Source organism: Rhinatrema bivittatum, chromosome 3, assembly GCF_901001135.1.
Source record: "Rhinatrema bivittatum chromosome 3, aRhiBiv1.1, whole genome shotgun sequence".
In the NCBI taxonomy this organism is placed as follows: Eukaryota; Metazoa; Chordata; class Amphibia; order Gymnophiona; family Rhinatrematidae; genus Rhinatrema; species Rhinatrema bivittatum.
In genome coordinates, this window is record NC_042617.1 from 312,192,564 (window position 1) to 312,205,623 (window position 13,060).

Below are 13,060 nucleotides of genomic sequence, written 5' to 3' on the forward strand. Positions count from 1 at the left end.
AGGGTTTTCTGTAGTGGATAGCAGAGTATTTAGTGTTGGTGTCAGAATTCAGTGTTTTTGAGATGGTGAGGTTTGCTTTGAAGGAGTGATCTGACCAGGGAATTGGAGTGCAAGAGGGGATATCAGAGTTTGTTTGTGAATATGAGATCTAAAGTGTGCCCTGCTCTGTGTGGGATTCTTTATTATTTGGTTGAATCCCATTGCTTGGAGGGATGTTAGGAAAACCTCGCATGAGGAGGGGAGGGGGGTGGTATCAACATGTAAATTGAAATCCCCTAGGATAATGGCTTGTGTGTTCATGGATATATTTTTTGCTATAAATTCAATCAGTGGGGAAGAATTTGAGTCTAGGAGACCTGGGGCATGGTATAGACTAAGCAAATTTGTAGTTGGGGGGGGGGGGAGGATTTGAAAAGTGAGATTTCAGTTTTAGGGATAGGGCTAATGGTTTGATGCATTAGTTTCAGTTCCTTTCTTGCGACGAGAAGGAGGCCGCCTCCTTTCTTTTTTGGGTCTCGGGATGGGGAAGATGTCAGTCATGTTTTGGGAGTTGGTTTAGTATATTGATGTCTGTTTCTTTCAGCCATGTCTGTTATGGCACATATGTCTGGTTTGTCGTCTATTAGCATATCGTGTAGTATGGGAGTTTTTTTTTATGATGGACTGAGCATTGAAGAGGAAAAGGGTGATTGCAGTGAGGCTGAATAGTTGTGTGAGTGGTGATAGCATGATGGGTAGTAGAAATTTGCGTTGGGCGTGATAGTGAGGGGTGTAGGATTTGAAGTGTTGGGAAATTGGTTTTTGAGGATAGGGATTGTGTGGGACAGCATATTATAGAGCGTGGCTAGGGATGGATGTATTCTTGAATGTCTGTCGCGGATGCAGGGTTTGCTCTCTTGCTGGGTAGGCTGTTCGGGGGGCATGGGAAATAAATTGGTATGAATCTGAAAGAGGTGCTAGAGCAAATTGACAAACTAAATAGTAACAAATCACCAGGACCTGATAGTATTCACCCAATAGTTCTAAAATAAAATAAATCACATACAAAATTACAGACCTGTTACTGGTAATCTGCCATTCAAATCTGCTTCTACATGCGTACTGGAAGGTAGTCAGTGTAATATAAATTTTCAAAAAGGGCTCCAGGAACCAACCAAATAACTATAGACTGACATCTGTGTCAAGTAAAATGGTAGAAACTATCAAGAACAAAATTACTGGATAAACATGATTTAATGGGGAAGAACTAGCAGAGAGAGGTCATGCTTTACTAATCTATTAGGATTTTTTTTGAAGCTGCGATTAAGTATATGGATAAAGGTGAGTCAGTCAATAGTGTATTTGGATTTTCAGAAGGTGTCTGATAAGTCCCTCATAACACTCTCAGGAAATTATGATGTCATGGGCTAGGAGGTGATGTCTTGTGGTTTGGTAACTGGTTAAAAAAGGAAACTAAGTAGGACTTAATTGGAATAAAACGGAATAAACAATGGAAGGAGGTAAATAGGAGTGCTTCAGAGATCTGAAGTTTAATGATCTGAAAAAGGGAGCAAGCAATAGTGATCAAATTTCTAAACAGAAATGATGGTGGAAAAGGACCAAACAGTCCATCTTGTCTGCCCAGCAAGCTTATGGTAGCACCAGCCGTGCCATTCAAGTCATTCCCATACTTAGTTTCCCAAACCGTCAAATTCTCAGGGCCCTTGTTGGTTGCTGTCTGTTTCCAATTCCCCGTTACCTCTTGCCATTGATGCAAAGAGCAATGTTAAAGTTGCATTGCACGTATAAGGCTTAAGAACATAAGAATATGCCATACTGGGTCAGACCAAGGGTCCATCAAGCCCAGCATCCTGTTTCCAACAGTGGCCAATCCAGGCCATAAGAACCTGGCAAGTACCCAAAAACTAAGTCTATTCCATGTTACCGTTGCTAATAATAGCGGTGGTTATTATATAAGTCAACTTAATAGCAGGTAATGGACTTCTCGTCCAAGAACTTATCCAATCCTTTTTTAAACACAGCTATACTAACTGCACTAACCACATCCTCTGGCAATAAATTCCAGAGTTTAATTGTACGTTGAGTAAAAAAGAACTTTCTCCGATTAGTTTTAAATGTGCCCAATGCTAACTTCATGGAGTACCCCCTAGTCTTTCTATTATCCGAATGAGTAAATAACAGATTCATATCTACCTGTTCTAGACCTCTCATGATTTTAAACAGCTCTATCATATCCCCCCCTCAGCCATCTCTTCTCCAAGCTGAAAAGTCCTAACCTCTTTAGTCTTTCCTCATAGGGGAGCTGTTCCATTCCCTTTATCATTTTGTTAGCCCTTCTCTGTACCTTCTCCATCGCAATTATATCTTTTTTGAGATGCAGCGACCAGAATTGTACACAATATTCAAGGTGTGGTCTCACATGGAGCGATACAGAGGCATTATGACATTTTCTGTTTTATTCACCATTCCCTTTCTAATAATTCCCAACATTTTGTTTGCTTTTTTGACTGCCACAGCACACTGAACAGACGATTTCAATGTGTTATCCACTATGACGCCTAGATCTCTTTCTTGGGTTGTAGCACCTAATATGGAACCCAACATTGTGTAATTATAGCATGGGTTATTTTTACCTATATGCATCACCTTGCACTTATCCACATTAAACTTCATCTGCCATTTGGATGCCCAATTTTCCAGTCTCACAAGGTCTTCCTGCAATTTATCACAATCTGCTTGTGATTTAACTACTCTGAACAATTTTGTGTCATCTGCAAATTTGATTATCTCACTCGTCGTATTTCTTTCCAGATCATTTATAAATATATTGAAAAGTAAGGGTCCCAATACAGATCCCTGAGGCACTCCACTGGCCACTCCCTTCCTCTGAGAAAATTCTCTGGGTCACCGAGGCGTTCCCCCAGCTGACTCCAAAGCAAGCGCGATCACCATCGCACGGTGTGGGAGATGCGCCATCGACTCTGCAGCCACATTCAGTGTCGAAGGTGTCGACTCATCGAAGCACCGATGCACCTAGCAAGCGTCGATGCTCGGAAGACATCGTATCGCAATCGAGTGCCACAGTCGCACTACTGACTCCTTCGAGGCCTCCTTCGACGCAATCCAATGCAGAGCCTCTCCCACAGACGCTGCCAACAGTCTTCAACAAAACAGCCCAAAAAAACATTCAACTGGGCACAAGAGACCAAGGGATCCTTCCCCACTATTAGTCGTGGACTTGGATGATAGTCCATCTCCTCCAAGGTTCTCCAGAAGCTCCTCAGCCTCTTCAGAAGTTTTTTTGTGGCTATCCGCAGCTTCACTCCACTGCAGGGGTTCTGGATTACAGGATCCTCTTTATGGAAAGGTTACCCGCCCACCAATTGACATCGGTCATCCAATTACCAGACCACGACATTCTCCTCGCGGCACCTCCTCCATCGGAATTCCAGCCACAACAAAGGCTGCCCCCTACATGGGGCTTGGTCTCTGAAGCCATATCCCAAATTTCAAAGATTTTGTCCAAATTCCTCGTGTCAGTGGAGCAGCAACACCAGCCACCACCTGACTAGCCATCTGAAACAACTTTATCGTCTGAAGGTTCCCCTATTCTGCACCAAAAGATCAACCTAGGGGAGGCCCTCACCTCCAGGGGGAGACTCCCTTAGTTCTTCTTCCTTGCCCAGTTAATCAACGGGTTACCCATCTGACCCACAAGAAATTCCACCAGAACCAGTATCCCCCCCCCCCCCCCCCCCCCCCCCCAGAGGACCTCAATCGCAATTTTTAGAAAAAGTGGGCTAGTGGCTAGATGGTGGATACCAGGAAGATACCAGACCCTAGGCACGAAATGCTTGGGATCCTTAAGATATTTGACAGCCCAGCTGAACCCACAGCACTCCCGTCCCACTCAGTATTGGACTCCGTGATGGAAAAAAGGTGGGAATCTCCTTTCTCCACAATGCCAGTTTCAAGGAAAACCGACCTTAAATATCGGATGTTAGACTCTTCCTTTTTATGCGACCTTCCAGCTTCCATACGTGTCGGTAGTTGTCGAATCAGAGATGCAGAAGACAAAGAAATTGAGGTTGCATTCGATCACCCTCCCCCCAGGACGAGATGGTAAATGTCTTGATTATTTTGCAAAGAAGGCATTTCAATCAGGCATGTTGAATGCAAAAATTCTGAATCACCAATTCTATGTTGCACAATATTTATTTGAATGCCTACAATTTTTTAAACCCCTATTACAAGGTGGTTCTACAGAAGCTAGCCCCCCTCGAGAATTTTATGACATGGAGGAGGGCCTTCGACATCTCCTACATTCCATGTACGAGGGATTCGAAACATCGGCGAAAACCACAGCTAATGCCATAGCAGCAAGAAGACTAGCATGGCTGAGGGTAAGTGCCATAAGGGACGATGTGCACGATAAACTAGCTAATCTTCCCTGTCGCCCAGACAACCTTTTCGGTGACAGGCTCACTGAGACAGTAGCAAAGCTGAAAGAACAAAAAGTGGCGGTACTATCTTTGACATCACCATATGAAGGCTCATCGTCTCGACGCCAATTCGCCTCCTACAGGAAACCTGCTTACCCTTTGCGCACATATCGGCCTTATACATCTTACCGGCCTCCATCATATCAGCCCAGCCGCCAGCAGCCTTAGCAGCAGGGTCCATGCCAACGCCCTCTTGCACTCCGCCAACCTTGCCAAAAAACAAACCCTCATCCCCCTAAAAACCAGCAGAGCTTTTAGGACTACCCTTGCCACCGCTACCAGCAACAAAAATAGGGGGATGGCTGGCCCTATTTCTCCCGGAATGGAACAAAATAACATCCGACCTTTGGTCCTGACTATAATAAAGAAAGGTTATTCTCTTAACTTTGCATCCCTCCCAACTCTCCCACATCTAGTTTCCATGAAACATCATGGTGAACATTGGAGACCTCTTCTTCAAGAGATCAACCAACTATTTCAACAACAGTGCATACGAGAGTTAGCTCTACCCCAGTATCAAAAGGGGTTTTATTCACAATACTTCCTCATTCCCAATAAATCTGGAGGGCTTCGACCAATTCTGGACCTACGCTCCCTCAACAAACACGGAGAGAAAAATTCAAAATGACTTCTCTCAAGTTCATTCTTCCTTTCCTCTGACCCAAGGACTGGATGTGTTCACTGGATTTAAAGGTTGCATATGCCCATATACCAATGCATCACAAATCCTAGCGTTACCTCTGTTTTCAAGTGGAAGAGAGACACTTTCAGTACAGAGTACTCCCGTTCAGCCTCTCCTCTGCTCTGTCTTCACAAAATGTCTAGCGGTAGTGGTGGCACACCTCTGTCGACAGGGGGTTCAGATATTTCCTTACCTAGACGACTGGCTGCTAGTAGCCCCCAATCCTACTGTTCTGTGAGACAATTCACACAATAACTTGCCTAGACAGTCTAGGCCTTCTGATAAACTACGAAAAATCCAATTTGCAACCTACTGAAACCTTGCAATTCATTGGAGTGCACATCGACACCATTCGGGACAAAGATTTCCTGCCACAACCTCGAGTGCTGGCTCTAACTACACTGGCCCATTACCTGTTACGCATGACAATGGCTCCAGCCCGTCAAATCCTGACCATTCTGAGACATATGGCAGCGTCCATCTATGTTGTCCCGCATACGTGACTACATATCTGTTGCTTACAATGGGGTCTAAAGAATCAATGGACTCAGTTCCTGAGCCCACTATCCACTCCGGTGACTCTAACAACCAGCATGAAAATAGACCTACAGTGGTGGATAACACCAGCACTGACAACGGGCTCACCTCTGTGATCCCCTCGACATCAAATAGTACTCACCACAGATGCCTCCCCCACAGGTTGGGGAGCTCATCTCACCAAACTACAGACTCAGGGTTTATGGTCCAAACAAGAACGGAATAAACACACAAACCTCCTGGAACTTCGGGCTATTCGCAGTGCCCTTCAAACTTTCGAACACACCCTCCGAGACCAAGTTGTCATGATTCACACACACAACCAAGTGGCAATGTTTTACATAAACAAAGAAGGAGGGTCAGGTTCATGGAGCCTTTGCAAAGAAGCGGTCAAGATCCTAGAATAGGCTCACAGCAAGGGAATATCCCTGCAAGCCACATACTTACCGGGAATCAACAACTCCAGAGCAGACAAACTGAGCAGAATATTTCAGCCTCACGAATGGGAACTACATCAGGATGTAGCCAATCAAATTTTCTCCACTTGGGGTCTTCCCCGGATCGACCTCTTCGCAACAGAACACAACAGAAAGGTCGAACTGTTTTGCTCAGTGTACCCCAGCTCCCACTGGCTGGCACAGGATGTGTTCCTCATAGATTGGTCACAAGGTCTGCTTTACGCATTTCCTCTGATACCACTCATCTCTCGCACAGACCAGAGGTGCATCTAAGACCACGCGGACTTGATCCTCATTGCCTCAGCATGGGCATGACAACCGTGGTACAGCTACCTAATTCAGTTGTTGACACACAAACAGATTCCCCTGGGCGACAGCCCCCATCTCCTTACCGAAGAAGGGGGTTCAGTGCTTCATCCACTTCACTCATTGCTGAATCTCACTGCATGGAAGTTGAAAGCCTCATATTCCAAAACCTAAACATTTCTCCTCAATTTCAGGATATTCTGGTCTCCCCCAGAAAACCATAAATGACACTAAGTTACCAACGCAAATGGTCAGGTTATGCTTCCTGGTGTTCGGCCGAAGGTACAGATCCGCTCACCTGTCCACCAGAGCGCCTCCTGAATTACCTCCACTTACTCTACAGGGAGGGCCTCGCCACTGCCTCACTTTGGGTACACCACAGCGCCATAGCGGCTTATCACGCTCTTCTCAATGGAGAACCTATATCTCTCATTCCCTCGTCTCCAGGTTAATGAAAGGTGTCCTACATTTACGGCCCCCCGACAAAGAAACCGCTGGTGCCGTGGGATATCAACATAGTATTGGAGCAACTCATGCTACCACCTTTCGAGCCGTTGGGCACTTCTCAACCTAGGTACCTTTCCTGGAAAGTGCTGTTCTTAGTCGCCCTCACCTCTGCAAGGCGCATCAGCGAGCTACAAGCCTTAGTGCACTACCCACCTTACCTTGAATTTTACCATGACAAGGTTATGCTGTGTACACATCCTAACTTCCTACCCAAAGTGGTCTCAGCTTTCCACATAAACCAGACCATCACCCTCCCGACTTTCCACCCAAAACCTCACGCAAACGACTATGAACAAAGACTACATTCATTAGGCTGTAAATGAGCGCTAGCCTATTATAAAAAGCGCACTCATTCTGCTAACAGAGCCTCACAGCTCTTTCTCTCCTTCAATCCAAATGCACCAGGACTCCCTGTATCCAAGAGAACACTATCGTCCTGGATCTCAAACTGCATACGGTTCTGCTACCAAAAGCGTTCAGAGACCCTTCCTCCACACCCAAGGCACATCAAGTTTGTGTGATGGCTGCTTCAATTGCTCACCTCACGATGTGCCTCTCCTTGACATTTGTAAAGCCACATGGTCATCACTGCACACGTTCACATCCCACTACTGTTTAGATACACAAGTTGCGGATGACGCCAACATGGGGCAGATTATTCTTGAAAAGAGCACCTCTACAGCACATTAAGCAGGCTCATAAGAATTGTCCGCCTCTATTCTACCGTATTGAGCACTTACTTCTCTACATCATAGTCACAATTTAATCAATGCGCTCAGTACTTCAGCTGGGGACTCTCAGACAGCATGGCTAATTCATGCTGCTGATCTACAGGAAAAGAGCAAGTTTGCTTACCGTAAATGGTGTTTTCCGTAGATAGCAGATGAATAAGCCATTCTGACCCGCCCGCCTCCCTGGACAGTTACAGCATTGCATATCGTCTTGCTTTGACACAGACTGAGGAGCCTCAGGGAAACGCGGGAAGATTCAAGAAGGAACACCTTACTAAAAGATTTTGGTGATCTTAGAGAGCTCCGCGTGGCAAGGAGGACATACCCCAGACAGCATGGCTAATTTATCTTACTATGGAAAACACCATTTATGGTAAGCAAACTTGCTCTTTCCGACATTTCATTTTAAGTTTTCCAGTTCTTTTCATATGTCATTTCTTGTGTGGAATTTCTGGTGGTAATAGTTTTCCAAGGTGCAGTCTTGTTTTAAGATCAGTGTTCCAATTGTTGACCATAGCTATAGTAGACGGCACCCTCATTTGTGTATGGCAAAGGAAGTAGGAAAGAGTCTGGTTCTTGGTATGATGATGGAGAGATAGGGTTTTGCAGGTTTTTTTTGTTTTGAAGCCAGTAAAGAATATTAGATTGGTTTCGTATGATCTATTTTGCCATATACATTCTATACCTCTGCAGTATCTCCCTTGCTCCTTAAGGCAGATAGTTAATTTTTCCTGATTAGTAGATTCTAGTATTTTCCTGGTATTGATGTCAAGCTGACAGGCCCATAATTATCCACATAGTCCTTTTTTGTATTATGGTGTGTATCCTTTTATTTTATGCAGTCTTCCAGTACCATTCCCCATCTTCAGGGATTTCTTATAAGACCTGAGCTGTTACATTGCTTTGTTCCTTTAATTCCCTTGGGTGAATTTCATATGCATCTGGAGCCTTACTAATAGCTATTGTTGATAATCTTTGTTGATGCTTTTTTTTTTCTTTGTTAAAGTTCATTTACCTCCAGTGGTTAATTTATTGTTGAATCATTTATTTCCATGTGTTCCTTTCTCTTTGCCTTCTCATTATTTATGCAGACTTCCTATTTTCATGTTAGAATTTTTTATGCATGTGCTTTAAACAAACACATGTTAAAGTTCATTTACCTCCAGTGGTTAATTTATTGTTGAATCATTTATTTCCATGTGTTCCTTTCTCTTTGCCTTCTCATTATTTATGCAGACTTCCTATTTTCATGTTAGAATTTTTTATGCATGTGCTTTAAACAAACACATGCATAAAAAATTCTAACATGAAAATAGGAAGTCTGCATAAATAATGAGAAGGCAAAGAGAAAGGAACACATGGAAATAAATGATTCAACAATAAATTAACCACTGGAGGTAAATGAACTTTAACAAAGAAAAAAAAAAGCATCAACAAAGATTATCAACAATAGCTTTTGAAAAAGGTACAGAAATACAGGTGAACCAATAAAAAAATATAGCGCAATAACTTTTTATGAATCTAACTTAATACATTTCTTGACTGGCCTTTCCTCAGGGTGAAACAGAATGAACAGGTCAAAACAAAAGACAAAAAGGAACCTGTATAAAGACTACTGGGACTATTGTATTTAAGTATGTTATTTCCGTACTCCCTGTCTGCTGGTATGTTCACAGACTGCCAGAAGGGGAGTGACAGCATGTGTAAACCCTGCTGTGCTGAAACCAGAGAGCTATTCTGCTGCTGCTTTTCATACTGAATACTGGCATTTATGTCCATGTGATGTTATATAATCCTATTTTCTTATTTCTAAAGATATTTTTCTTTGTTTGGATATGTCATGCTTTTGTATAGTTTTGTATTTATATACAGTGGCTTGCAAAAGTATTCAACCCCCTGAAAATTCAGTGGATTTGTGTGGATTACAAATTACACTTATACAGATTGTTCCAGGCAGTACACTGCAAACCAATATGCTCTTAAAGTAAATTTTCAAAGTCACAATTCACTTTCTCTGCATTTTTGTAAAATAAAATTAAAAACTGAAAAATGTTGCTTGCATCAGTATTCAACTGCTGTGCTGTGGAAGCTCTTTTTTCACAGATGAAAGATGTTGTCCTAACAATTGGCTTACAATTGACCTTTACCTGTGAATCATTAATGGTTGGCTTTACTGGATAAACGACCTCCTAATTCCAGTACCATTGGCCAGACTGTGAATCTGAAGGAAAGCTGTGAAAATGAAGACCAAAGAGCATTGTGAGGAAATTAAAGATAGTTAGCAAAATAATATCCAAGCACTTGGACATCCCAGAGAGTGCTGTTGGATCAATTGTGAGGAAATGGAAGCTGCATCATACCGCCCAGACACTGCCTAGATAAGGCCGATCCTCAAAACTCAGCATCAGAGCGAGAAGGAGATCTGTGAGGGAAGCCACAGAGGTCAATCACTATGAAGAGGCTACAGAGTTTAGTAGCTGAGACTGGAGTGGCGGTGCGCCAGTCAACCATATCAAGAGCTCTGCATACAACTGGCCTGCATGGGAGGGTGGCTAGAAAGAAGCATTACTGAAGAAAAAACACATCAAAGCACATCTGGAATTTGCCAGAAAGCATAAGAATGACCCAGCTAAAATATGGGATAAGACTTTGTGGTCAGAGGAAACAAAAATGGAGCTTTTTGGCGAAAATTCACAATGCTGTGTGGCGCAAATTTAACACTGTCCATTCTTCAGCTAAGAATGTAAAGTATGGAAGTGAAAGCATCATGTTGAGGGGATGCTTTTCCTCAACAGGGACTGGACATTTTGTTAAAATTGATGGATGGTGTAACATTCAGGGAGATACTGCAAGGCAACCTGCCTGTCTGCTAAACACTAAAACTTGGGAGAAAATTCACTTTTCAGCACAAGGCCAAAGCATTGCAGGAGTGGATGAACAGCAAAAAGGTGAAATGTTCTACAATGGTCAAGTCAAAGTCCAGATCTCAATCCAATCAAGATTCTGTGGCACTGTTTGGAAGTTGCAGTCCTTAAGCGTCAGCCAACCAACCCGAACAACCTGGAGCAAATCTGCCATGAAGAATGGGCAAAAATCACTCCCAAACAGTGTGCAGAGCTGAAGGAAACTTACCAGCAACAGACAAAGCTGCTACTGCAGAAAAAGGTGGTTCTTACCAAGTACTAGTCTGAAGGGGCTGAATACTTGGGCAAGCAGCATTTTTTAATTTTAATTTTATTTTACAAAAAATGCAGAGAAATAATAAACTGTAACTTTGAAAATTTACTTTAAGATCATACTGTTTTGTAATAAACATACTGTCTGGTTCGATCTGTCATTTCTAATCCCCCAAATCTGACTTTTTAGGGGGCTGAATACATTTGCAAGCTACTGTAGTTGTGTGGTTGCTGTATTAGTCTACTTGATTATGTAGAAACCAAGTTGTCGCAATGTTTTTGTTGACTCTATATTTTGTTTCTGCAGTAGAAAATATGGTAAGTGGTTTACCTCTACAATACAGAAAGTCCTCTCTGTTTAACTCCCTTCGTAAACCTGCTTGAGCTGTAATCTGAAAGCCCAAGAAATGCTTGTAGGTAGGGTATTTATTGTGAAAAATCTCAGGTGCTTAACCTAGGGCTAGTTGATTCTGTTTAAATTAAAAAAAAAAAAAGTGATTTTGTTTTAATATGTGCTTATTAGCACAGGAAAAGTTGCTGTGTTAATTCATATAAGCTCTGTAGGTGGAAAATCAGAGGGGGAAAAGTATGGAGGGCTATGATAGAATCATTTAAATATTTGGCAGGCTTCCATAGGTTGCCAGAAGCAACATTTTCCATAGAAGAAACTCAAGGACAAGGGGCCTTAATATAAAACTGGAGGGAGGCTGAGAGGAAATGTGAGGAAATGCTGCTTTACTGAGGGAGGTGGATGCATGAAATTCTTTGTCTGCAGAGAAAATAGCAACCCAAACTTAGAATTCAAGCAGACTGGAGGAGTATACAAAGTGGTGGTAAGGGCAAGGGGAAAAGCTGACCAGAAATTAAATAGGACTTATAGCAACAAACCGTGAGGTGAATATTCCATCAAATGAAAATATAATACATAATTCACCTGTGTTTCATACACACACCATTGTAATTGTATATAAAATATATATGTTAACTTATTTTTACAGAGTAACTTAGAATACTTAAGTACTCTAAGTTATTAAGCTTTCTAAGTTACTCTGTATCTCCTAAGTTGTTAAGTTCTCCATTTTAGCCTGTAAAAATAAGCAGCCCATGTCTTATTTGCCTTCTCAGTTTCACGTGAACCAATGTGATATCTCGATTTATTTATTTATTTAAACATTTTTATATACCGGCATTAGTTGTGGACATCATGCTGGTTTACAGTAAAACGGGTTAAGCTTAGAAATTACAATTTAACAGGGAGGTCAGAACTGGGAAAGGGGGTAAAAGGTAGCTGAGAAAAGACAGAATAACAAAACGTGTTTCCTCAAGGTGAGGAGAGAGAGTATAACAAAACATAGTTCCTCAATGTGAGGAAAAATGAGTAGACGCAAAGTGGTCTACTTTGGAAACGGAGTGATAGCCTTTTATTCTGGGTAAGCTTGCTTGAACAACCATGTTTTCAATCTCGATCTAGCGTCGGTATATAAAAACATATATATATATATGTATATATATATTTATTTGTAGAAAATCAACAAAATGGTCTCATCCAGACCTTGTCTTAAAATTATAATCATTGGTCATGAAGAAATATTTTTTAAGGAATTTTCACTGTGCAATTTCAGACATTTTTCAGGAATTTTCAGTGTTGCAAATTTAAAAGAACTTAATTTGAATAGACCATCTAGTGACTCCAAAGTCTTATTTTTGAGAATAGCCATCCAACACTGTCAGCACTGTTTCAGTATTTTGGTTTCTAAACTTTTGGAACACTTATTGAAGTTAGCGAGGAGCAATTTCACTGGTTGAAGTGACAGCATTTCTGACTGTCATGCTGTAGAATTTGCTGCTAGAGGACGTGATCAAGGCATAGCTGGGTTTAACAAATTTGGATAAGTACCTGGAAGAAAAGTCCATAAACAGTTAGTCAGGTAGACTTGGGAAAGCCATAGCTTATCTTAGAGTAAACATTAAGGATTATATCTACTCTTTGTGATCTGCTGGGTACTTGTGATCCAGATTTTGGCCACTGTTTGAGATGGGTTGCTGAGTTTGAATCTTTGGTCTGACTCAGCATGGCACATCTTATGTTTATTTAGTGTAACACTGCAGATTTTTATACAGATTGCCTCTAGGTTCTAATGTGTGCAAATCTTGGCAGATT

The 13,060-nt window shown here is 42.0% G+C and overlaps 1 protein-coding gene across 17 annotated transcripts in view; it reads left to right on the forward strand.

The window, feature by feature from the left end:
• LOC115087704 (cyclic AMP-dependent transcription factor ATF-7) overlaps positions 1-13,060 on the forward strand; it is a 624,371-nt gene that overhangs the window by 213,432 nt on the left and 397,879 nt on the right. The gene's annotated exons all lie outside the window — the stretch shown is intronic.